The sequence below is a fragment of the Nycticebus coucang genome, chromosome 7, assembly GCF_027406575.1.
Source record: "Nycticebus coucang isolate mNycCou1 chromosome 7, mNycCou1.pri, whole genome shotgun sequence".
Taxonomy (NCBI): Eukaryota; Metazoa; Chordata; class Mammalia; order Primates; family Lorisidae; genus Nycticebus; species Nycticebus coucang.
Genome location: NC_069786.1, coordinates 6,839,124 through 6,864,588, shown reverse-complemented (window position 1 = coordinate 6,864,588; position 25,465 = coordinate 6,839,124). Strand labels below are relative to the sequence as shown.

The window sequence follows — 25,465 nt, the reverse complement described above, 5'->3', positions numbered from 1 at the left end:
TCAGGTGTTTTTTTTTTTTTTGCTTGTACAAAAGTTTTTTATTGGTGAGGGGGGGATGTTGCAGGACAACACCAAGGAGGAGTGAGGAAAGAAAGAGAGAGGGGGAGAAAAGAGAGAGAGAGGAAAGGGGGGGAGAGATGGGGAGAGAGACGGGGGGAGAGACAGAGACGGAGAGAGACAGAGACAGAGAGGAGAGAGGAGCGAGGGAGAGAGGGAGAGAGCAAGTCAGGTGTTTTTTAAAATAGGGTCCAATCAAGGATTCCACATTGCATTTGGTTATGTCTCTTAAGCAACTGTAAATCCAGAACAGTTACCCATTCACATCTCCTTTTTTCCTTCCCAACTCTGATATTTTGAAGAAACAAGGCCGTTATCTTCTACAGCATTCCACATTCTGGACCTGTCTGATCATTTCTTTAGTGGTGCCATTTAACTTGTTGCTCTATCCTCAGTATTTCTCCTTAACTGGAATGTGAATACCGTCCTTCTTTTTGATTTTGTCTAAAACCCATATAATAGCCAGTATGATAGCCACTCATGTACCAAGAGATTAACATACTTCCCAAAGCATCAGTATCATCAAGAGAATCTGGACATATGGGAGGTGGTGGGGGAATTATTGGTGGTGCAGAAGGAAATGGAGGCAGCCAGCATGACAGGAAGTAGGGTGGTGGCCGCGGCGGTGGCAGTGGGCCATTGAATTTTTTTTTTTTTTTTTTACAGTTTTTGGCCGGGGCCATTGAATTTTAAACCTGGCTTTCCTAGTCCCAGTCCTGACCCTGGCATGGGGGGAGCCAGAGGGAGAAAAGAGTTCCATGGAGTAGTTTTTGACTTGATATTATTTGATTTATTTCCAGGAGACCTAGAGTTTTCACTTTCATTTGTTGAACTTTGATTTTCATTTTCATTCTCTTGAGCATTCCGTTCTATATTATTAGTTACTTCAGAGGTTGTGGAAAGTAGATCAGACAGATTTTGCTCCTATTTCCATATCCAGTGTAAACCACAACACAGGTTTCTCTCTTAAAATCAACCGAGGCGATGGTAGCTGGGTAAAGGCAACCATCTTCCGACCAAATGGCAGAACATTTGTCACCAACTTTCCACTGTTTCAAGGGCGTTGCAGTATTCCTTTTTTGGCTTTTATTCTTCTTAGCAGGTTTTCTTCTAGGTGTGCCTTTTGGTTTATCTGAGGTTTCACAAATGTCACCATTCTTGAGAGCATGCTTAAATGAAGCCACAGCTTTATCATAAGCTTTTATCAATGCCGAATCGTCCCAAATGTCAGAATCATCACTCTGGCCTGTACCTCGCCAGAACAGCACCGAGTCCTCCTGCCCCGGACCACACCACCGCCTCCACCGCCGCCACTGCCACTGCTCGGTTTTATTTTTAAATTGAGAGACTTGTACAATCACATGAAGTTGTAAGAAATAATAGAAGGAGACCCATTGTTGGTACTCTTTCCAGTTTCTTCTTTTTCTTCTTACTGTAGATTTTCCAGATCGATAGTCCAATGTTACATGTAGGTTAATGGCATTGATGCAATCCACTAAACATATTCAGATTTAAGCAGCTTTGCTTACATGTGTATGTATTAAGCCTACGGAATTTTATCACCTGTTAGTGACTCCACCACCACAGTCAGGATCCTGAAAAGCTCCAGCACCACCTGGGTCCCCTCGCCTTCCTTCTCTTTCCTCTGACCCCCAGCCCTGTGGCTGGTGTTGTACTCCCTCACTGCTGTTTTAATGACTGTGGGATCTGTACTGAAAAACCCTCCCTCATTTTCATATTAGTAATTTCTTCTTCCTCTCTCTCTTTTTTTTTCTTTGTAAGCCAGGCAGAGGATTTCCAACTTTTTTGCTCATTTCGAAACAAACTCAGATTTTGTTGATGTTCTCTATTCATTTCCAGTTTTCTGTGTCTTTGATTCCTATTCTAGTTATTATTATTTCCTTCTTATGCCTGCATTCTTCTTTCTCTAGGTTCCCAAGTAGAAGCTTAATTTTTAATTGTATATTTTTCTTTACTAATATATGCATTTAATTCTATAAATTTCCTTCAAAGTACTGATGCACCTATTTGCCATACATTTGATAGAGTCATATCATTTTTCATATAATACGTCATTCATTTTCATTTAATTTAAAATATTTAAAATTGTATCTTAAAACGTATTCACTTAAGGGTTACTTGGAAGTGTCTTGTTTCATTTCTACATAGTTGGGGTTTTCCGCTATTTTCTGTTATCTTTTAATATTTCTAAAGTCCATTGTGGTCTAAGAACATATTTCGTATGATTTTCTATTTTTTTTTTAATTTGTTGAGGTATGTTGATGGCCTGAAATTTGGTCTGCCTTGGTGTGTAAACCATGTGAACTTGAGAAGAATGTATATTCTGGTGTTATTAGATAAATTATTCCATAAATGCCAGTTAGATCATGTGGACTGACGGTCCTTGCTGGTCAGTCCCTTCTTACTGAGTCTCTACCAGTTACTGAGAGGGCAATATCGAAGCCTCCAACTATAATAGTGAGTTAGTCTATTTCTGTTTGTGCTTCTATCAGTTTTGATTCATGTGTTTGGACACCCTGGCATTAGGTACAAACCATTAAGAATTGTCTTCTTAGAAATCGACCCTTTTGTAATTATATAATACCCTCTTTATTCCTATCAATCTTCCTTGCTTTGAATGCTACCTTGTCTGAGATTAACATAGCTTTCTTTTGATTATTGTGAACATATGTATTTTTCCTAATTTACTTTTAACCCATTTGAGTCTTCATATTAATATTTGAAGAACGTTTTTTAAACAGCATGCAGGTGGATCTTGTTTTTTTCATCCTCTGAGAATCTCTGTCTTTTCATTGTTGTGCTTAGACCATTCACATCTAAAATCATTTTTTTTTTTCAAAAGATCATGGAGTTTCTCACCTCAATCCACCAGAGACATTAAAACTGAAACAGTGGAAAATTGCCTTTGTTTTCTAAGATGTAAGCCACTCAAAGTACATGATGTACAGGTTTTGTCTTAGATCTTAATTTTATAATTATTTCTGAATACAGACGTTATGGACATGTACAAATTATGGTAGTAACTATTACTTTTTTATTATTGTTGGGGATTCATTGAGGGTTCACAGAACCAGGTCATGGTGGGGGTGGGGGATGGGGAGGGCTAAGAAAGAGAAGGAGGGAGGGAGGAGGTGGGGGGACGAGGGGTGTGGTTCACCTTTTGGGGGTGGGACACAATTACAAGATGGTCCTTATCAAAAGCGATCAATGTAAAATAATTATTGATATATTTGGATTAACATCTATTATATTTTTAATTGTTTTCCTCGTTTTCTCTTTGATTTTTAACCTTTTTTTTTTTTTTGGTCCCCTTCATGATCCTGTTTTATCTCCCTTCTTACTGTATTATTTAACATTCTTTAAAAAAAAAAAAAAATCCTGGCGATTAACCTAGAGCTTACACTCCCTAAAAAGCTTCCTTTCTTACTCTGCGTCTTCAGTTGCAGTTCTGCATTGAGTGAGCTGCAGGGCGGCTGCAGCTCTGTCCCCATTTTTGTTATTCCAGGGCTGGGGTGAGGAGGCAGCATCTGTATAATCCATTCTGATCTCATCACAGAGTAAATAGCAAAAGATAGGGACATGCCACCTGGTAGCTCTTAGAGCTTCTCCCCAGCACAGTATGCGCACATGGCCAACTCCAACGGCACAGGGAGGGGACTGTCCTCCCTTCAGGGAAGGGTACAAACATACCTGGAAAATGAAGCAAATTTGGAATCTTCATCCAGAGCAGGTGAAACAGACCTACCTACCCCATGACATGGGGCTGGTCACCAGGCTCCAGGGATATGGGGTCAGGGCCCTCCGCTGGTGCTGTCGGGCAGCCACTACTTAGAGTCCAGTCACCAGGCAGGCCAGCACACTCTGCTGTGCACAGCCCAGGCTGTCACAAATTGCCCTCAGCACAGGGCAGAGAGAGGTTCTGTTCCTTCCTATCCCTCTTATCCCAGAGCTTTGTGTGTACTGAGGTGTGTCTTGCTTCTCCATTGCCAAATGTTAAGAATAAAGAAAAAGGCATGGTACTTGTGAAGCTTTCTACAAGGCTAAAGTGTTGTAGGGGTGTTCTGATTGTGGTTCTCATATCACGTATAATCCCCTCCCTAAAATCTACAGAATGTTCTAGGCACTGTCTCCATGACAGACACTCCCTCAGTCTGCCTTTACCTCACCAAGTCTGAAGCTCTGGTCAACATGGGAGTCAGGCAGGGCTTGCCATGGGAGTATTGGTGACTGCGTAGTTCTTCCAGAAGTTGAGAGAGAAAGGGTTGGAAATGAGAAAAGGGGAGAGAGGAAGAAATGGAGATGTGTGTCCCTTTTTTAGGACGCCCTATCACCCGAGATGTCCAACATTCTGGTGCTGGCAGATTTGGAGTCTGGTGAAGATCTGTTTTATGGTTCCCAGGTAGCCGTCCTCTGCTTGTATGCCATGGGAGGGACGACTTTAGAATTTCCTGCACTGTTCCCAGGGGCCACTCCTGCAAAGTCACCAATCCCTTTCCCACAGCCAAGCGCATCCCAGGGGCCCCAGCTCCTAATGCCATCACCTTGGGGACTAGGGCTTCAATATATGAATTTGGAGATGTTACATGTATTCAGATCACAGCACAGAACTTTGCCTCCTGTCCTGTCACTGAACTGTCATCCCCAGTCTGGCTGGGTAAAGAGTGATGTGTCTTCACTGAAGCTGAGTTACCCGAGTTCCTTTCAGCCTGTCCCTTTTTAGCTCAGTTGTTGGGCTCCGCTTTCCCCAGAACGCATGGACAACGCAGGCCTATGCTTTGCTGGCCCCTGTTAGCTAGTATAGCTGTCTCGTCTCCTGTCCTCTTCCATGGGGTCAAACCTGGTCTTCGGGTGTTGTTCACACACTCTGTCCACGACCTGTGAGACCTCTGTAGAAGTAGCCTCCTTTGCCTTCCTGAACCCTCCCAGAGCATAGGAAATTCTAAAGTGGTCCCTCCCATGGCACATAGGGGCCACACAACACTCAAGAGGCAGCACAGTCTACCCAGAGCCCCCTGACTGCGGGGACCATCTCCTGCCAGGCCACTGGCTGTGCCCTGAGCCACTCTCGTGCTTGTACCATTCAGCTCATGGGAGCACCTCCTCTCAGGACTCGGGCCGCCACAGGGCAGGTGTTGGCCTGTCTCATTCAGCCTCGGGCCTCTACCTTCTTCTCTATTTCTGCTCTTCCCCTTCCTGCTCAGAGTGTCCTTCCCCACCTGGCCATGGAAACTTTTCCTCTGGGATAATGGCATTCCAGGCTGCTCTCTGATGCAGAGGAGCGGCCCTCAGGGGAGAGGGGAGAAAGTCAGTGGAGCCGTCATCATCCCTCTGAGCTGCAGCAACGGAGACGGCTACCACTGTTTGCTCCCACCAATGGGCAACCTGCAGTGGAACCTCCTACAGGCCACGTGTTTCCTCAGCACTATGGCCAACGTGGTGCCCAGGCACTCCTGAATCCACGTTTTCCTGCCAATGTCCTACAGTGTTCCTATTACTCCATTTTCTCCTAATTTGAGGAGTGTGTGTGTGTGTGTGTGTGTGTGTGTGTGTGTTTTTAACCCTCAACACATTCAGACTACCTGTAACCTCTAGGGTGTCCCAAATTACATCCAAGAGAAAGCTCTAGCACTGAAGTTTCATGCTCTAGGACAGTCTCCTTCAGGCCAAAGCTAAATGTGGTTTCTAGTTTTGAATCTCAGAATAAGGCCCTCAGGCGCAGTGGGGAGGGGTGCTGAGCCAGAGGCATAGCATCTGCACCAGGCCCTTCACCACCTGCCCCACGTCCTGCTGGGGCTGCTCACTTCATTATTTGCAGCACTAAGGATTGAGAACCTGGAACAGAACTGCTATGTGGAGGACTGGGGGCTCCTCCCCAAGCAGGAACCTTACACGACCACCCAGGTTCTGGTAGGCAAAGGGAGAGAAGGGCTGAGAAAATTACACACACACACACACACACACACACACACAGTGTTCTGACTTGTGAGATACAACACCATGCCAGCCCCTCATGAGGCTAACAAGCCCCAATTCTAATCCAGGACTCAGGGCTATTCATTTAGAAAATGTGGGACACGTACTTACAAGACAAAAACTGAAATGATAACAGCTTCATGGTTCAGTTAAATAGGTAGTTCTTTGTTTAGGGAAGAAAGTTGCCCGGCTGAAGGACAAGGTAGTACTAAGCTACAAATCAAAGAATACTTAGGGGAAAGATAAGGAAGGAAAGTCACAGCCTTCAGATCAAGGTGCCTGTGGCTGTAGGGTGTCTTCCGAGGCAACTATCAATTACTTCCTAGTTTCACTTACATCCTTCTCTCTAACCTGCTGATTTGTAACTAGACATTTCCCAGACTACTTTCATATCTACTCTGCTAGACATTTCAACCCCCCTTCACCAGCGTAGGTGTGTACTGCAACAGGGGAGCTGAAACTTGGGTCCATAACCTGCTCAAGATTTCAGGGGGGAATGCCAGCCTACTCTAGCTTTCACCCACAAAGGATCACAGTTTATGTAGTGTTGGATCGATAATGCACTCATATTCCAAAACTATAAATGATATGAAAAGATCCACCCCCACCCCCACCTTGGCCCTGTGTCTAGAATGCCTCGATTCACAGATACACCAAGCACATGCATGGAGCCTTTCTTCCGTGAAAGGCAGCAAAATATCTGATCTTCTGTGGCTGCCTTTCTCCTTGAAACAGGTATCCTAGAGGTCATCTCAAATGAACAGAGTGTGTCATTTTATTTTCCATTGTCTGTTTGTCATCTCTGTTTTGACTATTTTTACAATTCTGTTTTGAATGAGCTGCAGAGTTTTAGATGTATCTCTATACATAGCTTTTTGTAACAGTTGCTCCAGATGTGACCCTGTGCGGTGTGTCTGTTGCACCATTTTGACCTACACATACATATATGTCAAAATCTATTGGTGTCTTCATTTACCAGCTCAAGCGTAGTGTAAAATCCTTACCTCCTTCCATGTGTCCTTGCCCTTCCCCTCTTATAATATAATTGTCTTAAATGTTTCTGGTACATACATTTGGAACCACATCAGACAGTGTTTAAAAAACTCCAGGAGAGGAGATGGAAAGTCTAATTCCGATACCTACCAATATTTCTCAGGTATATTTACCAATTTGTTTGTTTGTTTAGTGTATCCTCCCTTGCTGTGCTCCAAGTTTCCTTTTTTATTGTTTCCTTTCTAGTTAGAGACCTTCCTTCAGCCATTTTTTAGGGTAGATGTATGGGTACCAACTTCTCTTGGTTTTTCTTCAGCTGAGAATTTCTTGGATTCCCCTTTGTTGCTGAAGCATCCTTTCCCTGGATATAGGATTCTGGGTTGACAGCTCTTTTCTTTTAGCATTTAAAAAGTATTCTGCCACTTGCTCTGTTGTCCAAGGTTTCTGAGGAGAAATCCCATTGATCTGATTTTTCCCTTGTGGATAAGGTGTTATTTTTCCGTCTGCCTTCAAGATTTGCCTTTGTGTTTACTTTCTGGAAGTTTGACCCTGATTTGTCTTGTTTTGAATCTCTTTGTGTCTATCCTGTTTGGGTTTTTTTTCCATTTCTTGAAACTGAAGGTGTGTGTCTTCTGCCAAACTTGCAAAGTCTTTCCTCTTCCATTTCTTCATGCTCTTTGCCAGCCTTGTGTCTTTCTCTCCTGTTTCGAGGACCCTGATAACAGGAAACTTTGTTTTAGTCCTATAGTCTCTGAGGGTCTGCTCTTCCCCCACCCCAATCTATCCTCTTCCTACCATTCTGAGGGTCATTGGTAGATAATATTCTTTGTTCAGGAATTCCTTCCTCTGCCCCCTCTAGTCTGCTTTTCAGACTCTCCAGTCAGGTGCTTTGTTTTTGTTTGGGGTTCTTTTTGTTGTTGTTATTATATTTTTGTAATGGAAGTTCTAAAATTTTGATTTGGTTCCTCTTTGTAGCTTCCATTTCTTTGCTTAGATATTCTATTCTTTGCTTCCCTTTTTTTTTTTTCATTTGTTTCAAGTTGTTTACAGTATTTCACACTTTGGGGATGACCGCTTCACAGTCATTCTCAGATAATTCTACCATCTCCGTCAACTCAGTGTTGGCATCTATTGATTGGGTTTTTTAATTTAGGCTGAGATGCTCCTAGTTCTCAGTATAACATATGACATTTTTATTGAAACCTAGGCATTTGGGGTATTATGCCTTCACAAAACTTCCTCTGATGCCATAACTGGGAACCCTGTTTGATGGTGACAGCAAATGCCCCAACTCGCCCTGACACCACCTTTGTGGGAGAGGCAGGGCAGCTCCTTACTCCCAGGGGAGTGAAGCCCAGGCTTCCCATGTTGTCTCCACTGACACTGCAGGTGGAGGCCTTGTTACTGCCCAGGGGATGGCAGACCTGGCCTCTGCCTGGCCTTCTCTTCATCACCGGCCCAAGCCAGGGTGGCCAGTGTGGACGTCTAGGTCCCCATCTGTCTCTGAGCAGGGGGTGAGTGACCACAGGTTTTTCTCTGGACTTTGGTTGTAGTTCTCTCTTACTGGGCTGCCTTCTTTCCTGGTCCATTGCCTAGAGAAAGAATTTTGTTGTGGCTTTTCCCCCCATGTTCATGGACATTTCTGGGTTGCCAGCTTCTCCACCACCCAGTCTAGGATGAGGCAGAAAAGAACCCAACCCACTCCCCATGTGTCTGTCCTCACATCCTGAGATCCCTCCTGGTCTGCCTTCTTCTCTCCACCTTCCAGAGTTTCCTTGTGTTTGTTTCATGTACAACGTCCAGGGAAGAATGGGAAAAAATGTCAACTCCATGCTCCAGAAGTAAAACTTCCTGATGTGGTAGAGGATATTTGCACAGAACTGAATTTGGGGCGAACCAAATTCTGAGGCAAACCTTCCCTTCTCTGATGGTTCCATCAGCTTCTGTCTTCACCTTGAATTCAGATCTGTGATTTCCCTGCACCCTGAATTTGGGTTTTGTTTTTGTTTGGCTTGTTTTAGTTATTGCTGTTGTTACAGTGAACATGTATTGCTCTTATAGTTAAGTAACACGTCCTCATCCGATTGTTCCTCCCACCCACCTGCAGTGCGCCTTCTGTGTATCAGAACATTCACTGATTTTCTCCTGGGTGGAGCCCAGTGCATGGTCTCCCCTAGAAAATAAGAATTAAGCCATCCTTTCAAGGAATTTGCTGTTTGAATTAAAAACATAGGTGTGGTCCTGCCTTTTACCCTCCCTCTATCAAACCTCCCCCCCTTCCCACTCCATTTATCTCCTTCATTCTGGGCTATAGTTGTGTTCTATCTTTCATAACAAAGTGTGAGTAAATATAAGTAGGTTTCATAAAAGAGCTGAGTACATTGGATACATATTGCAAGGGTACAAGTCAAATCTGTCAAGTGTAGAACATAAATGTCTTAACACAATAATCAAGTAATTGAGGCAAAAGCTATGTTGATTGTTTTGATGTGACCACGTCAGATTGTATTTAAAAAAAAATCAACACATTGTATCCCACATATGCATAAATGTATTCATGAGCTACGTGTATTTGACTTAGTAAAAAAAAGGGAGAGAGAAAAAAGAACAAAATCAAAAACATAGCCCAAGATATTCCATTCCATCTTCAACTACAGAATTATAATTGAACAGTTTAATTAAAAGCAGCCTTGCTAGGTCAGTGGTGCCCTGGACTGGGAGTGAGCAGCTCCCATGCTGGAGCAAACCACCTTCCCTTCTCCAATGGCACCATCAGCCTCTGTCTTCACCCTGGATTCAACTGCATGACCTTGCGGACTCCAACCCTCCCTCAACCCCCATTAACTGCAGTGCATTCTGAATTGTAAACTGCCCACATGAACTAGGGGAAACAGACGGCCTTAACCCTGCAGAGCCCATTGATGAGAAGAGTCCAGATATGTCTGTTTGAGGTATGTGGTGTGCTTCTGGTGTTGTGCGGTGTTTGCCACTAAACCCCGGAACTGCCTAACTCTGAGCTTATTTCTAGGTAAGATAAGTTAATCTTTATATAGGCGTCACTTTTCATGTGCATCTTAAAACACTCTAATTTCTTGGGAACATTCTTCCTAGGGGAAGAAATGTGGGGTTAACCAGAAACCACATGGGATTTTAATCATTATTGTTAATTTATGCTCTTACCTTTGTTCATTTCCTTATAGACTTCACCAACATAAATTTTGCTTACTTTTTGCTATTTAAAAAAATGCGTGTCAATTTAATGGGCAAAATAATGAGATGTCATTTACATTTGTATTTTTATTACAAAGCATTTGATGTGGTTATATGTTATCTGTATTTAAATTCTGGGAATTCCCCATGCATATTCTTGACATATATTTTTGTATTGGGGTGTTTGTCTTCTTAATGATCATTCAGACCTCTTTAAGTTTGAAGAATGGTAACTCAGTTCCATTTGATAGAAATATTTCCCTGAGTTTAACTTTGGCTTTTAATTTAGTTTATGGTAATTTTTATGTAAGACTTTCTAAAATGTTTATGTAATCAAATCAGCTTATTCTCTTTTCTCTTTTCTATTTTAGAAGTCCCTCCCCAGGATTATGGAAATATTTACCTCTGTATTTTTTCTCTAAGTCTATTTTCATAACGTATTTAAAATGCAATCCTTTAATCCAGCTGAAATTCATGTTGGCGTGCGCCTGGCTTCACTGCCTTTCTCCACTGCTCTGCCAGCTATCTCAGGCATCTGGGGTTTTGTGATACATCCTTTCTCCTCTTACATAGGTTACTATGAAAGTTTTGAGACAGATTGTGTCATGGTCCATTAATTCACTTCTAAAAACACAACTGACAGTGCCCTTTCTGAGTCACCAGCACGAGTGTCGACTTGCTCCTCTTATCAGGATTTCTGGGAGGACTTCATTTGTTTCCATCCACACAGATTTTACATTTCCTGATTTTTGAGCATCTCAAAATTTTGTAATGACCCACATGTAACCCTCCTCATGCTGTGTAAATTGCTCCTGCTCTTGCTGCTGGTCACTTATTGACTTTATTATTATTATTTTTTTTTACTTTTTGACTTATTTTTAATCTCAAACTGATTATGAAATGAGCCACTAACCACTGCCAATGTGGGTCAAAAGGGCTACTTAAGTGTTAGGCATCTAACCATTCTCCTTTAGAAAATAAAAGGATTCTATTATATTAATGCGTATGTTTCTAACAGGTAGTGTGCCAACACTTAGGTGATGATGTTTCCTTGAGTTATTTCTTCCTTATAAGAAACAGAAAGAGAATTAATACAGATTACTGAGACTGCATCAGGAGGTGAAAAGTCAACCTTCTTCTCTGTGCTCTCATGTCCTTGTCCCAACATGGGCTTCCACCTGTCCTCGTCCCTAGATGTTATGGTGTCTGGGGTTGAGGGGAAGGACCAGCAGCGGTATAAATGGACTGCTGATAGAACACAAATGTCCTAATGCTATAATTGGGTAAATGAGGGAAAAACTATGTTGATTAGTATGATGTAAGCACTCCAATTTGTACAAATAATCAACACAGTGAAATTGGCATAAATGTATTTATGACCTATGTACAAAGGATTTAATCAGAAAAAAGATACCAAGCATTTAAAAAAATTAAAAAATAAATAAATGGGCTGTTGCGAAGAAGAATGTGCAGAATAACTCCTTTCATCAGGTGGGTATTTTAAAGAAATTATAAGGCAAATCACATATACCTAAAACCCTCATAGGCCCAGTGTTCTAATAACATACCTTACTCTGTGTTGATAAAGCACATGAATTTGCAACCATGTTAGCTAAAGAATTAGCTGATTTATAAACCATTTAGGTTGAGGCAAGAGTCTCAAGCTGGGTTGAGGGGGACCATGTTCTCTCTGGCATGAACATGCAGCGCGTAAACATGGAGAGCGAAGGACTCTCTCCGTATTGTGATCTGAAATGCAATCTTCTGTTTTGTGGTGTTTGTATAATATGTTTTAAATAACAACAAAAAGCCATAAAACATAAAAAATGTACCCAATAGGGTGGCACCTGTGACTCAGTGAGTAGGACGCCAGCCCCATATACCCAAGGTGGCAGGTTCAAACCCAAATTGCAACAAAAAAATATGGCCAAATATGGCCAAATTGCAACAAAAAAATAGCCAGGCGTTGTGGCAGGTGCCTATAGTCCCAGCTACTCAGGACACTGAGGCAAGAGAATCACCTAAGCCCAAGAGCTGGAGGTTGCCATGAGCTGTGATGCCACAGCACTCTACTGAGGGTGACAAAGTGAGACTCTGTCTCTAAAAAAAAATTTTAAATAAAATGTACCTATTAATTTAACTTTCATAAAATTTACCTATTAATCACTTGAGATACACACTTATGGTAAAATCACCAGAGATTATTTTCTCCTTTGTCTTTCTTTGCCCTTCGTGGATTCTCTTCTGTGTAATTTAACACAAAAGCTTTAATGTGAGCGCAGTGTCCAGGGGCAAACCTGAGGCAGGGCCTAATTCCTCCACTGTGCTGCTGGGCTGTACCCAGGAGAGGAAGCAGAGGGCCCCAGTCAGGGTGCCCTCTTCTGCTGTGTTGGGTGTCCCAGCACCGCTGCATTTGCCTTTCCCTCTCAGCATATGCTGGACCCCTGCATGCTGCTTCCCCCCATTTACTAAGAAGCTGCATACATGGGGGACAGGCAAACAACTGTCCCTTCCCCCACTGCCCTGGAGACAGGTGTGTTCAAGGCCACGGGGGAGCACAGGTGCATCATTTGAAATCTGAGGTCCTGAAGGGTCCTACAGAGATGGATCCCAAAATACAGCAAAATTGAAGTCTCTTTTTAGCAATTTTTATTTCATTTGGTCCCATTTTTATCTCAACCCTCGTAAGCGAATGGGCTTTTTTTGTTTTTCTCAGATTGGGCTTTTATCCACATGAAGCTACCGAAACTGGCCACTACAGAGCTACCAGGAATAGACTTCTTGCCAAATGCAGGAAATTTTCCTCAGTTCAAGTGGCATGGATGTTATGTGTTACTCTCCTTCTGCCCAGGAGACGTCCACACTCAAGCCCTGACTTCTTACATGAGGTGTGTTTCTTGCTCCCAACACTCTGTAGTTATGTCCACTGGTATGAACTGGACCTTGGAATTAGCTTGTCCTCAATAATCATGACATTATCAACATGCACTTGCCTGTCATGTGCGTTCTGCAGAGTGTGGTGTGAGTGTGGCAAGTGGGTAGGAGGAGAAGCCGTCCTTCCTCACCAGCATCTGGCTGGCAGCTCTCTCACCCACCTGTCTGTGCTAAGCCTTCTTTGGGGGTCCTTACCGTTCTTGATGGCAGCAAGGGCCAGGAGAAGACCATTTCTAGCACCTCTAGCCAATCTCCTAAAGCTCCCACCACACAGCAGAGAGGGTGCTCACACCCTAAGCCATCTTTCTCTAGTCGTTGCAATTCTCCAGCAGACAATTCAGTGTGACTCCATGTCTAAGACATCCCCTGCTCTTCTGCTCAAGGCAGGCACCTTGTTCAATGCACACATACCGTCTAAACCCTCTCCTGACCTTACCCTCATGGTCACTGAAGACCATTTTCCTATGTTCACACCGTGGGGGGCCCTGAACAAAGACCACCACAAATGGGACCCCCAACTCAAGCTTGGTTGGAAGCTTAATCCAATCTGGCTACAGTCCACAATGCTCCAAGTCTCAAATACTTCTTGGACCAGCAAAAGGTCAATTTAAAGTAGACCTCTTCCTCTTTATCATCTTTATCTCCTGGAAAGCATAAAAATTTTAATCTTTATTGCTGACCAGAACAACTCAGCATGGCTTTTAAATTATTCTTCAGTACTAAGTGTCTCCTTAATTGCTCGCCTGCCCTCCACAAGGGTCCTAACGGATTGCCCCACGTGTACATCTCCCTGAGCAGTGCGTGCATGGCTGAACCAGTGTGGTAAAATCCCCGTTCATCTGTCAGATTCCTTCAGTGGGGTGTAGGGGTGGCGGAGGAGGGCTAGCGTCGCAGGACCACCTGGCAGAACGTCTTCTTCCTGCTGGTTCCCTTTCCCTCCTCTGCTATCCCCTCTGTGTGACAACGGGGGTCCTCCTCACTCACAGAGGGCAGCGTAGACTAGGGAGGGTAAACAGGAAGTATTGCACTTACTAGACAGCTCTGAAAAAGCAGGGAGTTGACGGGGGCTTTTTATGTGAATTGACTGGCACAGGGTGGTGAGAGAGGGAGAGCACAGAGATGCCACCATCTGGGGAGCAGGTGAGAGAAAGAAAGCATGCCATGCAGGTTTGTCACCTCAATACCAGTCCCCTCTCAGAGGCAATCCCTTTCTGTGGGTCTGCTGCACAGACCTCAGACGGACATCAGAGATGTGCTTTCTTGGTCTCCCTCGATAAGAATGTGCAACCATGGCTTTGAGAAAGCAGGCCTTGACTTGTGCAGGTCACTTTCCACCTTCCTCCCATGCACCACACTCTCCAATGTCCCTCAGAGAACCCGTGGTCTGCCCAGTGTCTTCCCACTCTGCCCTCTTCTGCTCAAACCACACTGGGTGGTTTTCTACAGCAGGACAACTCGGATTAACTGGTACAATGGCTGCACCCAAAAGGACAATTGTAGAAGTACAGTTGCAGACAGTTGCTGCTCCTCATGCCTCACAAGCATGAAGAGTGCGGGAATGACTCATAGTCCCAGGAAGGCCATGGTGGAGGCTTGCACAGGTGCCACTGGAGGGTGGGCTCAGGGCATGAGAGCTGTGCATGTTCCCTGCACAGAAGCGGCCTCAGAGCCCTGAGTGGCATCCAGCACAGAAAAGACACTCAGCAGAGAATGGCTGAGCTAAATGGCTGGGGCAGAGCGGAGATGGGTGTCCCCGCTGAGTGACGGAAGGAGGGAAAATGAGCAAGCAGCAGCAAATTCATCTCTTAGCAGTACTATTCCGTGAAGCCCTGTTTCCTCCAGAAGGCTTGGAAGCAACACAAACCTCATCCAATGTTCTCTCTCCCTGCTAAATTAGACATGAGGTCAAGTCAAGCCAGGGTGTGAGGGACTGAGTTTATTCTTACTTCTTTTCAATCACAAGCGATGTCAATCCCACAGACAGGATGTCGAGATTGTAAAGCTCCATGTGTGCACTCTCAGCGCTGCAGCACTACCCACCACACACACATGCCCTGTGACCGTGCTGTCATCCAGCTCCTTACCTGCGATGGGGTCACAGAGCAAGGCCACTGGGAAGATTGAGAGCTGTCTCTTTCTTTATTCCTGCTACAGCTCTGGCTACCAATTCTTCCAGACCATCTGAAAGTTTATAACAAGCCACAATGAAGACAGAGTTGATAAGGCTCCCTCCTTTATCCTATGCCTATATTTTATTTATTTAGTTAGTTAGTTAGACAAAGTCTCACTCTGTTGCCCAGTCTAGAGTGCTGTGGTCTCAGCACAGCTCACAGCAACCTCAAACTCAAATCCTCCCACCTCGGCCTCCCAAGTAGCTAGGACTACAGGCACCCACCTCAATGCCCAGCTGATTTTTCTGCTGCTTTTAGTAGAGATGGAATCTCACTTTTCACTGGCTGGTCTTGAACTCCTGAACTCAAACCGTCCTCCCAGAATGCTAGGATTACAGGCACGAACCACTGACCCCAGCCAACTCCAGGCCTATCAATGTAAGATTTCTACCCCCAAACCTACCCTGTTTACCTGAAAATAAGACATCCTCTGAAAATAAGACCTACTCACAGGAAAGATAAGACGTCCCCTGAAAATAAGACCTAGCGCATCTTTGGGAGCACACCTTAATATAAGACACTGTCTTATTTTCAGGGAAACAGGGTAGGAGGGAAGGAAGCAGAAGCAACATTTATTGAGCAAGTATTTTGGATAGTTTATCTACTATTTAACCTTTCCACAGCTCTGCGGCATCCAAATCGTCATCACTGCCAGTGCTCTGCACCATGTAGGATGACCACTGTTAACAATAACATGTTATGTAGTTTCAAATAGCAGAAGGAAGATATGGAACGCTCTCAACACAGAGAAATGACAAATGCTTGAGATGATGAATGTGCTAATTACCCTGATCTGACCACTATACATTACATGTATAAAAACATCAGCATATACCCCAGAAATATGTGAAGTTATTGTGTGTTAGTTTAAAAAATAGAATACAAAATAATTAAAATAAATTTTAAAACAAAGCTGGACTTGAACCAATGCCTCTGGTTCCTTTTCTGAGTTCCCAATCCATCCACTGTCATTTATGAACAGGGACCATGTCCTACCCAAGCAGGCCTGGGATGCCCCCATGTGCTAATCAAGGTAATTCCAAGCCGCCCTGACACAGGAGCATCTCTACACACAGGTGGCACATCCTGCCTGGGCTCATGGTGTCAGGCATTATCCCAGACACCCAGAAGACAGCTGAGGACACAACTGAACCAGATAGACACAAAAAGTGAGGAGGGGAGGGAGGACACTTTGTCCCCCTTTGTCTGTCTCTACGTCTACAGCTCTCACCAGCCAGCCCCTGCCATGACCACAGCTCTCAGCATCCCCAGGGACATGGTGCTGGAGGCTCTTGCCTATCCCATTGAATGACCCCTATGAATGACCTTTCATTAAACTCTCTTCAGTCACACTTTCTGAGGGACCCCTGCCTCCTGGTGGGATCCCACTCACAGCATAGTTCATGGAAAATACCCCCCCAAAGGATAATTTCACCTGGGCTCATGAGACAGGGTGATCATACCACGTCATTCTGTTCCCAGGACTCTCAGAGAAAACTTCCTTCCTAAGGAATACCTTACGTTGACTATGACTGATATTTTAGAATGTAAATTATCTTTACCTTTAAACACTTATAGTTTAAAGGTAATAACAGAACCTACCCTCCCAGGTGGTTGTGCAGATGTTACTGACTTAACACACACATCGACAGGGTCCAGCACAAAGTACGTGCTCAGTTAATACCAGCTACTCCTGCTGCTATTAGTAAAGTTTTGCAATGATTCTTTCCTGACTCTTCCTGATGAATCCTATATCTTGCATAGTGCAGCTCAAGCTTCAAAGGATAATACCCAACAAATAAAATGTGCAGCAAGAACTCCAAGACCTGGAATGGCACTGGAATAAGGACACCTATTTGATTGTGTTTAATACAACCTTTCGCAAACATTCTGTAGATGCTATTAATATTTCCTAGAATTGTCAACATTTTCCTGAAGCTGATGTTCTTCCTAAATAATTTGCAAAGGAGTGATTTGTTTGATCTATGATCTTTGTGTCTTCTCTCCAAATTTTGCCAGGAAATGAAATCCTGGTGGGTGAGTGGAAGAAATGAGAGATGATCAGAGACGGCACCTGTCCTAAGAAGGCAGCGTGGCTGTGTTCGGGGAACCCGTGGGCGGCCTGGGTGCTCTGGATCTCCCCTTGGGAGTGTATTTAAAGGGGCATAGGCTGCCTTTTCCTCTTTAGGTAGGAAGTGGTTGCATTCTTTATGATACACTTTTGTCCCATGGCAGGTTGGCCTGCAGGGGTTTCATTGCGTAATAAAATCTTTAACCTACTAAATTGAAGAGGAGTCCCAGATGAACACAAAGGGAATAAAAGAGACCAGCAGTGGCGGGGTGGGGGGGAGCCCTTCCTGGGCATGGTCACTGCTGTTGGCTTCAGTTTAAAGATACATTTTTTCAGCTTTCCTTTTGAGCTTTATGTGATAGTAATTCCTCCACAATGGCTTTCTCTTCTGCTTTCCAAACTTATATTTCAAAACAAGATTATTGGGGGAAATCCGATTTCATTGCATAGAGCTCCTTTTATGAGTGGAATGTTTCTTCCCTGCACTCCACCTTGATCCGGTTTATTATAGAAGAAAATCAATACCACTCAATGGTCTTTAATACAATATAGGAAAGGGCTCATTTTTTTTAAAAAATAAAATCTACTGAGATTGAAAAATGTATACATAACAAATAGGATAGGTCATCACCCAGAATTGATCTCTCTTTTGTAAGAGATTTCATTTGGTTCCTCAAGTTTTATTCACGAGGATAAGCAGAGGTGTGAGGAATCAAGAACTGCTTTGGTGGAGAGTGACATCCACTTTCACTGGGAAAGATGCAGAGGGCTCCCCTCCCTGCTGGTCCCTCCTGGGCTTGGGCTTGGGCTTGGCTGGCTCAGGGAGTCCAGGCCAAGAGCTGCAATGCTGGACACTGGCCCCAGAGCTGGAGCGTCACTGTGCTGGTCCCTGCTCCCTGGGGCAGTCTCAAGACGTTCTGAGACCCCTGCCTCTGTGGGTTGGCTTGGAGGTTCTGGTGTTTTAGAAATATTTTTACATTCTTAAATGAAATCCGTTTATGTCACAAACATTTATTGCCAATCTAATTAAAAACGAGATAAAGAGTTGGGATCTCACTGTTCTGATTTGCATTTTCCTAATGGCTAGTAAGAGTAAGAATTTTTCATGTGATTATTGGCTATTTGTATTCTAAGATCCCTTGTATATTTTTCTTTTAGACATCAAGAATTTTTATTCATGTGTTTTTATTTTAATAAGCATTGGCTTAGAAAGTCTAAGCAAGCATATGGGAAAACTTGGTCAAACAATACCATTCAGTCATTAAAAAATATAGTGATTCAGTATCTTTTGTAACAACCTGGATGGAATTGAAGACCATTCTTCTAAGTGAAGTATTGCAAGAATGGAAAAGCAAACACCACATGTACTCAACGCTAACTTAGAACTAGTTGATCCACACTTAAGTGCACATGTAGAAACAAAACTCTACAGAATTCAAGGAGGTAGAGGGGGAAGAAGGGAAAGGGTACATTCCCTAGTCCATTTATTAAATGTAATCACTGACTGTGAGGGAGCCCTATCCCTCAATGCAATGGGAACTCATCTTATGATAGAGGATGTAGCAGGCAGAATAATGGCCCCCGAAGGTCTAGGCCATGCTCTATAGAACCTGTTTATATTGAAGTCACATGGTGAAGAGGAATTATGGCTGCAGATGGAGCTAAACTTCCTAATCAGCTGACCTGAAATAGGGAGATTCTCTTGAACTGTAAGGGTGGGTTTAATGCTATCACATTCATCCTTAGAAGTGGAAGAGGGAGGCAGAAAGGAGATCCAGAGAGAGCCTCATGAGGAGGACTCAGCCCCATGTCTCTGGCTTTGAAGATAAAGAGGGGGCCACAGACGCAGAACATGGGCCCCCTCTAGAAGCTGGAAAAGGGAAGGAAACCAACTCTCTCCCAAAGCCAACAGAAGGAAATACTGCCTCATGGGACACGTGTTGGACGTCAGAACCCCCAGAACTGTAAGATGATAAATTGGTGTTGTTTTTAAGTCACTGTATTTGTAGTCATTTGTTATAACTGCAATATATGGATCATTGCAAAAACTTTCATGTATACAAAAATCAAGAAATGTAAAATCCATGTGGATGGAAACAAATGAAGCCCTCCAAGAAACACTGATAAGCCAAGCAAAGTGACACTTGCACAGGTGAAATCAGAAAGGACGCTGTCTACAGTGTTTCTTGGAAATGAAATAATAGAGCATAACACAATGTGCCTCAAAACTTCTGTAGTGACCTATGTAGAAAGCTAATAACAGGATCTGGTGAATGCATTCATTTCTTTATACTTCATTTATTTCCAGCATTTCAGGGCCACCTCATTGACAGACAAGAGTGTGTATTAGACAGTGACTCCCACACTGTGTGAGCCTGAATACAGACTGTGTGATGAGTCAAGCACCCCCTTCATTTCTCAACTAGCCAAGAGGCTCCCCCAAGAACATGTTTCCAAGAACAGGGAAATAATTTGGGGCATTAGGGTGCAGTGCTTATTTAGAAGCTCTGTGACAGACAGAAAAATTTAATGATTATAACTAAGCATCTACCCAGAAGAAAAAAAATCATTCTACCATAAGGACATTTGTACCTGAATGTTTATAACAGCTCAATTCACAATCACAAAGATGTGGAAACAAGTCAGGTGCCCATCAACACTTGAATGGATTAACAAACTGTGGTATGTGTATACCATGGAATACTATTCAGCCGTAAAAAAAGATGGGGACTTTGCATCTTTTGTATTAACCTGGATGGATTTGGAGAACACTCTCCAAATCAAAGTATCAAGTAAAGTATTTCAAGAATGGAAAAGCGAGCATCCCATGTGCTCAGTACTAATCTGAAATTAGATGAACAAGTCTAAACACCCACATGAGAGAAAAACAAATTCAAGGAAGGAGGCCAAGGGTGAGGTTAAGGGTTCAGTAAGTATATGGGACACCTTCTGGGTGAAGGACTCAACTGCAACTTGGACTTTACCTTACAAATGCAAACAATGTAACCCAGTCAGATGAGCCCTCATGTTAATCTGAAATAGGGGAGCTCCCATAGCTAAATGGGTAGGACTCCAGCCACATATACCAACCAAGGCTGGCAGGTTCAAACCTAGCCCAGGCCAACTAAAAACAACAAGGGCAATTGCCACAAAAAAAACTAGCCAGACATGGGGGGCACCTATAATCCCAGCTTCATGGGAGGCTGAGGCAAGAGAATCGCTTAAGCCCAAGAGTTTGAGGGTGCTGTGAGCTGTGATGCCACAGCCCTCTACCAAGGGCGACAGCTTGAGACTGTCTCAAAATAAATAAATAAATAAATAAGCAAGCAAGCTCTGGTACTGTCACTTTCTGAGCAGTACCAGATGATTGATGAGTGTAGAATCTGAAACCTAAAGATGACAAAGCACACATCTTTTTAAGTACTAATGAAACATAACAAAATTTTATCATAGGCTGATTAATAAAGCCTATGCTAAAAGGTTGAAATCATTCAAAATACTTTCTCTGATCACATTAAGTGAGAAATCAATAACAAAATAAAATGGCAAGACAATTCTCAGTTGTTTCATGATTAAATAATGAACTTCTAAAGGACTCATGGGTCAGAGATTTTAAGTAAAATTAGAACATATTTAGAACTTTAAGAAGTCAGTAAGATCATATTGAAATTTATGAGATGCAGCTTAAAGTGTTTGGAAGAATTTGTATAACCATAAATGTACATATAAAAAAGAGGAAAAAAGATAAGTTTTCATCTCAAGATTCTAAAAAACTAGCAGGCAATTCAATCCAAAGAAAGTAGGTTAAAGGAAATAATAGATAAGAATAGAGAACAATGAAATTAGGATACTTAGAATATGTTAAATTTTCCATAGGTTTATCACATTTAAAAAAATCACAGAAATGTCTATATCCAAAAATAAACTCTTGAGGAATGTGTTAAGTCTGCTGGTCTATGACTATAGTAGGACACATGGCCATCAAGGCCATGCAGCTGGCAGGGCCACGCCACCATCAAGGCCACACAGCCAGCAGGGCCATGCTGCCATCTATCTAGAATGTGACTGTAAAGAGGCAGCGGTCACAGGAGCCATAATGGTGGCCCCAAACACATGGTATTTACTTCTTGCATTTATATTTCTCAGTTTTAGCCAAGAATAATTTGTGAGCATTAGTGTGTTGATAAGTCAAGGGAGGAAGGTTGGCGGGATATTTTTACTCCCATGTTACAAAGGCAGAAACTAAAGCCTAGAAAATTTAAGTGATTTTCCCTGGCCATAAAACTTCAAAAACTACAGCTGAAACCGAGATAGTAGAGTCAGACCCTAAATTTTGGAGAATACATACACACACACACATTTACAGATCAACCTAACCAATCAACTGACTCTTTTATGAAGAAATGGGAACCAGGAAAAATCTTCCAATTAAAGTACCATTGAGAGTGTGATGTGTGAACAGCACGATAAAAATAACCATCTCTCATCGGTCTCCTTTTGTCACTTTTCTCTCTGGGCAGCTTTCATCTCCCTGCCTTGCAGAGGTGGACCCCATGAAGCTGTGGTGGGCGGGCTCGGAGAAAGGGAGACCACCCTTCCACGAAGGAGCGAGTCTCAGCTCCCCAGCCACACGCAGCCTCTTCCTGAAGTAAAATTAATCTATTAAGCCATGATGTGCAGCTATGGGTTTTAAACAGCATCATAAATCCCTGAAAATTAACTCGCTCTAAGCTTGGCCTGGGGCAGCTCTTGAAATGAAAGTCCTCTGTAAAACTTAATTGCTATTGAAATATTTCCTGCTATTCTCTCTCTCTCTCTCTCTCTCTCTCTCTCTCTTTCTCTCTCTCTTCCTCCCCCCTCTTTCTTTCTCTCTCTTCCATCTAACTAAAAGGAAAAACTCTCAGGAGGAAAAACCTGGTTTAACTTTATTATTAAAGCAAATTCTTCTTCTTACCATGGGTATGAAGTGCCAGGGACGCTTTACGCCTTGAGACAGGAATGACAGCATTTCTCTTTGGAGGGGCTACCCAAGTGTTCTTGGGTAAGGAGGGCCGGAGGGAAGCTGACCGAGGGTCATTGCCCGACTACAGCTGAGCACAAGGACTTAGCATTGTCAACTGGCTGTGTCATTTGGAGCAGATATTCCAGAGACAGTATAACAGAATTCAGAAATTGATGAGTTCCAGAGTTGGGTAAACGTCAACCACAATCACTGGGAGGTCATTGCTGAGCCTCTACCATGAGAGATACATGGAAAAATCTCATTTCATCCTCATGAGGTTTGCTTTCATTTCCTCATTTTATCGTTTAAAAAGAAAACAATAAACTTCAGAGCTAAGAACTGGTTAGCTCAAGATCATTTTCTGGCAAGGGGTGAAGAGATGTGACTTATTTCCAAGTCTTTCTGACCCCAAATGCCATCCTTTTTCCCTGTATCATGACAGAAAAGGAATAAACTCTCTCAGTAGCAAATTATATAGGATCTCAGGTAGTAACTAGTTGCACGTTTAGTATATTTTGATTGGGAAATTTCATACTAAAATTCAGTTATAAATTGGAAAAAATTGCATTTAATCAATGAGAACATCTATATACATTCAGAAGTTAACCTTACCTTTGTGCAAGTCAGTTTGCAGATGCTGCTTGCTATATGTGTAGATCTCTAAGGATCCCTGCTGTAGGTTGGCTGTGTGCAGGGCAGTTGTAGCCCACTGTCTCTCTGTTATTGCTCCTCTAGGCCCACTGTCCCTGTGCCTGGGGACAGGTCAGGCTCTGAGGATGAGTCCCTGCTGTGTGCCCTCTGTCCTCTGCCTGGGGACAGGCCAAGCTCTGAGGATGAGTCCCTGCTCTGTGCCCACTGTCCCTGTGAGTGGGGACAGGTCAGGCTCTGAGGATGAGTCCCTTCTCTGTGCCCACTGCCCTGTGCATGGGGACAGGTCAGCCTCTGAGGATGAGTCCCTGCTCTGTGCCCTCTGTCCTCTGCATGGGGACAGGTCAGGCTCTGGGGATGAGTCCCTGCTCTGTGCCCACTGTCCCTGTGAGTGGGGACAGGTCAGGCTCTGAGGACAAGTCCCTACTCTGTGCCCACTGTCCCTGTGCGTGGGGACAGGTTAGGCCCTGTAGATGAGCCCTTGCTCTGACAAGCTATGATCTCTGCTCTTCCTGTCTCTGTCTCTTCAACTCTGGGGGCAGCTATTTTCCCTGTGAACTCAATACTCTGAAGAGTCTAAAAAGAGTTGTTTTTTTTTCAGTTTTTTCATCATTTAATTTATTGTTAGGAAAGAATGATGACTTCCGAGCTCCCTTACATGCCAACTGTAAATTTGGAGTCCTCTATGGCATTTTAGAGAGTCTGACAATTAAGTTTACCAACTGCCACGCAGCCCTTATATTGACAGTGATATACACACAGCTCAATAAGGTTCATGACGTTGGTGTATCAGTGTCTCACAGTTGTGTTTCTGTCCACATGCGGTGGCATCTTGGTGAGTGGCATTAATTATTGTTGTTGCATGTTTTTGTGTGTCATCACAAGAATGTCGAGGCTTCAATTAGAGCAATGAACAAGTATTCATAAATGTCTTGTTAAACTTGGCAAGAAGGGAAGTACCACCAGGGATGTGTTAGTCCAAGTTTATAGGGATAATACCATGAAGAAAATGGAGTGTTCAAATGGATTGAATGTTCTTCTGAGGACAGAGAAAGCATCACTGATGAAGGGCAGTCAGAATAACCAGGAACCTGCAGAACTAACAAAGATATTGAAAAAATTCATCAAATCGTGTGTCAAAATCATTGGCTGACTGAGAATCATGGCAGACCAAGTGAACATTGATAGAGGCACAGTTAGAAATATCTTAACTAAAAATCTAGACATGAGAAAGGTGTGCACAAAAATGGTCCTGAAGGAGCTCACAGAGGAGCACAGTCTGCAAGGGACTTTGTAGCCATTAAACAAATAACTGTATTGGAACATCCTCCCTACTCACCTGATCTAGCCCACAATGCCTTTTTTTTTCTTTACCTGAAGATAAAGGAAATATTGAAAGGAAGACTCAGATGACATTCTGGACATCAAGGTTATATGACGATAACTCTGAAGGCCATTCCAGAAAGAGAGTTCCAAAATTGCTCTGAAAGGTGGATTAGATGCTGACTTCAGAAGTACTTCAAAGATGACCCTAATGAAATTCAGCAATGAGGTATGTAGCACTTTTTCTAGGATGAGTTCATGAACTTAATTGCCAGACCTCTTATATCTCTTTGTATGGCTGTTTAAATAGTTGTTCTGCATATATACACAATATATATATCGAAAGTCCACTGGTCTCAGATTTCACCAGACAACTGAAGAGCAGAAATATTACCTCCTGCTATATTCCTTCAGCCTCCCCTATTTACAATATAATTGCCATAAATATTTTTGCTATGTGTGCCAAGAGCCACATCAGACAGTGTTATAATGTTGTCTTCAATCATCAAATATAATTTAGAAAACTCAAGAGAAGCCTGAAAGTCTGCTTCATTTACCCATATTTTTCTCTTGTCATGCTCCTGATGTTCCAAGATTCCTTCTTTTATTATTTCCTCCCTGTCTGAAACACTTCCTCTAGGGCAGTGGTTCTCAACCTTCCTAATGCCGCGATCCTTTAATACGGTTCCTCATGTTGTGGTGACCCCCCCAACCATAAAATTATTTTTGTTGCTACACCATAACTGTAATTTTGCTACTGTTATGAATTGTAATGTAAATATGTGATATGCAGGATGGTCTTAGGTGACCCCTATGAAACAGTCGTTCAACCCTCAAAGGTGTTGTGACCCACAGATTGAGAACCGCTGCTCTAAGGGATTGTGAGGGTTACGTCTGTTAGTAACAAATTATTTTATCTTTCTTTTGATCGAGAATGTCATTATTTACCCTTCATTCCTGAGGAATAGTTTTACTGGGTATAGAAATCACACCTGACAGTTCAAGGATTTGTTGAAGCCTTTCTGTGATAGCTGCTTTTCTATATTTCTTAGAAAACTCTAA

The 25,465-nt window shown here is 43.0% G+C and overlaps 1 pseudogene across 1 annotated transcript; it reads right to left on the bottom strand.

Annotated features, from left to right (window-relative positions):
• Positions 1–237: 237 nt before the first annotated feature.
• LOC128590456 (survival motor neuron protein-like) lies at positions 238–3,569 on the bottom strand (annotated as a pseudogene). The gene is made up of 4 exons (XR_008381280.1): positions 3,506–3,569; positions 1,608–1,743; positions 734–1,376; positions 238–693 (listed from the first exon to the last, which is right to left on the bottom strand). The product of XR_008381280.1 is annotated as a survival motor neuron protein-like (transcript).
• Between the last annotated feature and the right edge of the window lie 21,896 nt (positions 3,570–25,465).